Source organism: Artibeus jamaicensis, unplaced genomic scaffold, assembly GCF_021234435.1.
Source record: "Artibeus jamaicensis isolate MK-2021 breed Jamaican fruit bat unplaced genomic scaffold, CSHL_Jam_final contig_61, whole genome shotgun sequence".
NCBI classification, from domain to species: domain Eukaryota; kingdom Metazoa; phylum Chordata; class Mammalia; order Chiroptera; family Phyllostomidae; genus Artibeus; species Artibeus jamaicensis.
Genome location: NW_026521906.1, coordinates 3,231,460 through 3,237,459, shown reverse-complemented (window position 1 = coordinate 3,237,459; position 6,000 = coordinate 3,231,460).

Sequence of the window (6,000 nt, the reverse complement as noted above, 5' to 3'; positions counted from 1 at the left end):
TTGTTTCTCCCTTATTCATTTCAGACATTTCCAAAACTCTGGCGCCCCATCACTATTAAAATCATGGCTTCCATTATTTTGCCTCTGACATAACATGCCTCATAAGCAACAGGCTCTTATTTTCATTTTTATGCTATATATGCCCACTTGCATGTGTTTGGTACCTCAAAATCAGTGTAGCCAATATGCGACTGGTATCTTAATTTACTCAAAAATTTATACTCTTGCATTACTAATTGTGGGAAATGGCATTAGTGTACACACTGACTAAAGTCTATGCCATAGATACTATAATCTTTTCTATAAATCACTGTTTCTATACTAACTGCTAACTAAGTGTGAATAATACATCAAGTGATTTAATAAATATAATCCCAATTTTTTAGCTTAATAACTCTGTTAGAAGGGAAAAGATGATATTGTTATCTCCATTTAACATATTGGAAAAACAAAAGCTCAGAGAACTGCTGTGCTAAAGCTCAGAGTACATAAGTTAAGTGGGCTTTTTTGGATGCCTTAGTTGTCCCATAGATGATTGACTCAAATGTTTTTTTAAAGATTTTATTTATTTATTTTTAGACAGAGGGGAAGGGAGTGAGAAAGAGAGGAAGAGAAACATCAATGTGTGGCTGCCTCTTGCGTGCCCCCTGCTGGGGGCGGAAGGGACCCAGCCTGCAACCCAGGCATGTGCCCTGACTGGGAATTGAACCGCGATTGTCTGGTTCGCAGGCCTACACTCAATCCTCTGAGCTACAATAGCCAGGGTAACTCAAATGTTTTTAGTCTTGACATGTTAACCATGGCGATTTACCCAAATACATATATCCTCAAATGGATGAATGAGAGAGAGAGGAAGAAGAAAGAAGAAGAAGAAGAAGAAGAAGAAGAAGAAGAAGAAGAAGAAGAAGGAGGAGGAGGAGGAGGAGGAGGAGGAGGAGGAGGAGGAGGAGGAGGAGGAGGGGGAGGAGGGGGAGGGGGAGGGGGAGGGAGGAGGAGGAGGAGGAGGAAGAAGAAGAAGAAGAAGAAGAAGAAGAAGAAGAGGAGGAGGAGGAGGAGGAGGGGAAGGGGGAGGAGGAGGAGGAGGAGGAAAAGAAGGAGGGGTAGGGGAAAGAGAAAGAAGGAGAGAAAAAGTAAAAGGGAGAGAAAGAGAGGAGGAGAAGCTCTCACAGAGCTTGCATTTTACTGAGACAAGCAGAAGATAAACACAAACATTAAAAGTATAATTTTTAAGAATCTAAGAGAGCTATACAGATGTAAAATAGGGTGCCTTAATAGAGTGTAGGCTATATTGTTATAGATAAAAGGTTTTTAAAGGTTTAACAGTGGGGCTGAGCTGATACTAAATGATAAAGAAAAAGTCAAGTAGATGAAGAAAGTAAGTGGTGAGGTCTATAGGGATTCAGGATCTTTTATGGCATATTAAGATATGTGACTTTCATTCTAAGGGAAGTCTTCTGAGAGTTTTAAAAGTATAAATGACATAATCATCTTTAAACGATGCATTTCCCCCATCAAAAACAAATCTATGGAAGTCCATTTACCCACTCCAAAATTTTCTTGAATTCCAGGGTTGGTTTGCTCATAATTTTTCTTAGAATCTTATTTTCTTACATAAAATATTATTGTAATACTAAATTTTCTTCAGTGATATACACAAAATAATCAATTTGACAGATTATTGAATAAAAATGACCGGAAAAGATTTTTGAGGGAAAAAAGAGAAAAATTTACATTATAGCAATGTCTACACATTTAATTAACCTCACACCTTAATTCTTAAAATGTATTCAGCCATCTCAGCACCATCATATTATTAGATCTGGTCTTATATTCTATTCTGCTAGATTTTTTATTTTAATTACACTTATTTCCTTCTATCTAAAGATCAAACCAATAGCTCCAAATCCCCTCTTACATCCTGTAACATTTCTTCATTATCTTTTTTATTTCCTCTCCTAAAATTAGATGCTCAAACCTATAATGGTTAATAAAAAATGAGACTTATTATTAACATGGCTCATCATCAGTAAGAGACTTTTTTCTGTGAAGATATTTTTTTATTGATGCCTCTTTTGTTTGGAAGTTTTGGGACAAAGCTTTATGTGGCCTTTCATTTAAGACCTTAACTAAGGCCAAACTACCACCAAAAGGTTTTCTGTTTTTCTTTGTTAAGTTCTCTCTTTATGATCCCCTAGAATAAAATATAATAGAAAACTGAGTGAATGGATTTTTCAAAATTAACTGAATGTAATGCAACATAGGCAAATAATTCAGCTACTTTACTAACCTTTTCTGTTTTACGACAGGTGATAATAGGCACCCGCCCATTCTTCTTTAAAAGACATGTTGCTTTTATTTCATTCTAGGTTTAGTGGGTAGCAAAACAAGGGTTACACTTAAATTATGCCCTCAAATATAATAATATCCATTATGCCTGAATCCCAGTAGAATATAAGTTTCACAGTTTACAAATTTTGGCTTTGCCTGTTATATACTTTGCTCACCACTGGTGAAAAGTGCAGAAACAAACACCTCCAGGGAATTTTTAGGGGATGTATAAAAATGTACATCCTTCAAATTCAACAGAACAAGGAAGTGTTACACATTTCTTTACAATCTAGTATTCAATCCAGTAGCTACATATGATAAATATTTAGAAATGTGAAAACATAGGAACTTACCATTAAAATGTTTTATTATTTGAAGGCACAACTTTATAAAAATATAAGAAGAGAGCTCTAAACCTTTATATAAATTGTTCATCATTCACACTTTAGGTTGACATTAGTGAACTTCTCTCCAGTTGGTCACTCACTGACTTTTTTCTCCTCTGTTGCCTCTTTAGTTCATTATCCTTCGGCTTTCCAGGAATGGAATTCAGCTAGTTTGTTTAATCTCATTTTCTCCTCCATAAAACAGGAGAAAAATATTTCTTTTGGTGTGAACGCATGAGTTTTTTCCAAAAAGATTTAAAGTTTCTTCTCTAGAAATGTCAGCATTTTTTTTCATTTTGTGGGACATTTTATAGGATTTTATGGAGTGCCATAACTGGATGTGGAAACAGTTGATACTCTAGGACATACTGAGTGATAAGGAGAAATCCTGATGACTTCTCAGAAACGTCAAGAAACAGTGTATGAAGCCATTGATTGCAATCCTATTAACCTCGTGTCATTAAAATAAAAATCCCACAAGACTGCCTCTGCTGTCTGAAGCAAAAAAATTAGGCATGACCATCAAAATTTTATTTATTCTCTTTGACTTGTATTTTCATAAAGAGAACAGAAAGTAGTGGTAGCCCTGGCTGTTGTGGCTCAGTGGATTGAGTAACAGCCTGCAAACCAAAGGGTTGTCGGTTCGATTCCCTGTCAGGGCACATGCCTGGGTTGCTGGACAGAGCCCCAGCTTGGGGTGCATGAGAGGCAACCACACAGTGATGTTTCTCTCCCTCTCTTTCTCTGAAAATAAATATATTTTTTTAAAAAGAAAGTAGTGGTAAACTTTTTATTACAATTGATTTAAATACATGAAATGGTTGCTTAAATCTCATTTAGTTTTTCTAGTTTTCTCATGTCATGATAGAAGCTTTCTGGTCCTGAGTGTCTTGCTGTGCACCTGTTCCACTGGAAATAATAATGTTTCCAAATTTATAACATTGGCATATACAAACCACAAATTGGCTACAGAGAAATATTTACAATAGGAAACTTAAAAAAAATGTGATCCATTAACAGAAGTTGTGTATCTCTATGAGCTTATGGGAAAGATTTAAGTTTACACCATGTATAGTTCTGTTGGAGCAGCATAGATATTACCCTGTCCCCACCTCCTTTCTAGATGTGGTATCAATAATATGAGATGGGACATTGCAATTTATGACATAGTCTGTGACAAAAATAAGGTGATTTCAGTTTTCTACACCTCTGACTCTCTTCTACTTTGGTTCCATCTTCTTTTGCTTGTGAACGTCTCAGCTGCTCCTGACTCAAAATCAGTCACCTGCTGCAGCTCTGACTGCATTCTTTATAATGCATCTTCCTCTATCCACCCTTACTGTATGCCTGTCCCATGACTAAATACCCCAAGGGATCTTAGTTCTCTTCACTAGCCTGTGCTTGGTACTACTTTAGAACAGCTGGAGCTCAGAGGAAGCTAACCATGTATGGATAGGTTGATCTCAGTAACTGAGGAAAAGCTAGTTGATCCAACACTGACATCTCTGTTAGACCAATCATACTACCATAATTTAGTTTAGATCAATATTTGTTCAAGCATAAGCAAATTTTCCTAGTGGGTATTCTAATGTAAAAGTACTTGGAGAAACATTTAGAGTTTATGATAATACAACTCCAAATTATGTGTATATATACACACATTTTTATTGGAATATAACACTGATAATGTAAACATTTTTTAAAGGAAAATAGTTTTGTGTTGCAGGCAAATGTTAATATCTTCTTATATATCTATATTTTAATTATTTCACAAACATGAAGTACTACAGTAAAATATTTGAATTGAGCACACGCCCCATAATTATTAATACTAAAAAGCAAAAACAAATAATTTTGTAGTTTAGATTCCTAACTTTTCATCATTTGAAAACTAGATCATCAACATTGTCTAATCAAAATTGTGTAGTTATATAATATGAACAAGTAATTTGGCAAATATAATTAGGTTTTCACAGCAAGATGGTTTTTTGAATGGGAAGGTGACCTTCAATAAGTGAGAAATTTCGAACTGTTGACAGAAGAATCACTTATGTGGAAGCAGCCTTATCCCAAAAGGACTGCAGCAGAAGAGGCACCATCTATATTGGACCGCAGCAGTGGCATCTGGTGAATCTCAGGGCAAGAACATGGAGTAGACATGCAAATAAGAGGAAGTGATGAAAGATACATGACTAATCCAGCCCTGTGGTTGTCCATGCCATTCTCCTTTCCTTAACCCTTCTCTCTACACCAAGAAGCAATGAAGCATTAATGCCCCTTGAGAACAAAACAGATTAAATTCAAACAAACAAAACAAAAGTTTATTATCTAAATGCATTTGATAAACCATCTAAGAAAACTTAAAAGAGCACCAATTGTATCCTAATATGGAGGAAAAGCCTCATAAATTATAAAATTATAAGTTTTTTTTAACCTCCAAAGCCCTTCATATATAAAAGAAAAGAAAAAAAAAGCCCTGGCTGGGTTTCTCAGTTGGTTGGGGCATTGTCACATATACCACAAAGGTTTTGGAGTTTGATCCCTGGCCAAGGCACATACCTTGGTTATGAGTTCAGTCCCTAGTCTGGGCTCATATGGGAGGTAACTGATTAATATTTCCTCTCTCATATCAATGTTCATTCTCTCTCTCTCCCTTCTACCTTCTGCTTCTCTCTAAAACCAATAAACATATTCTCAGATGAGTATTTAATAAAAAATAAATAAAAGAGCAAATAAGGTAAAAACTCTTCCATATTTTTTCCTTCACCATTTCCAGTGTTAAAAGCAAGTTCCCTTGTCTTTTGCCCATATGCCTCCAGCTATGCACATCTTTGTGGCCTTATGCACGTTTTACTTTTCCCTCTAGGATACTAATTTCTTTAATGCAAATAGCATGTCTAAAGTAACAATATATGCTATACAGTACATGCTATGTCAGAGTTCTCTTACATTAAATACTTTTTTTCATTGTTAATTAATCAAGTACTACGTGCCTGACATTATTCTTATTGCTTGAGTTACAGCCATTGTAACACAAGAGGTTGAGCCTGGAGATCTTTCCTGCTCATTCAAATAAGCCAAAAACACCACAAGTAGGACCTGTTGGAGCTGACATAGCCTTTGTACTCACATTACAGGGAGTACAGACTGGGGCAGTTTAGGGAAGCGAGACCACGTTTCTCCCCAGCCTGAGGCTTATTATAAGGGATCCCAGACAAAAAGATGGCACATGTACAAGTTGTACAAGCTTTCATGTGGCCTTAAGCTATGTTACAATACATCAATG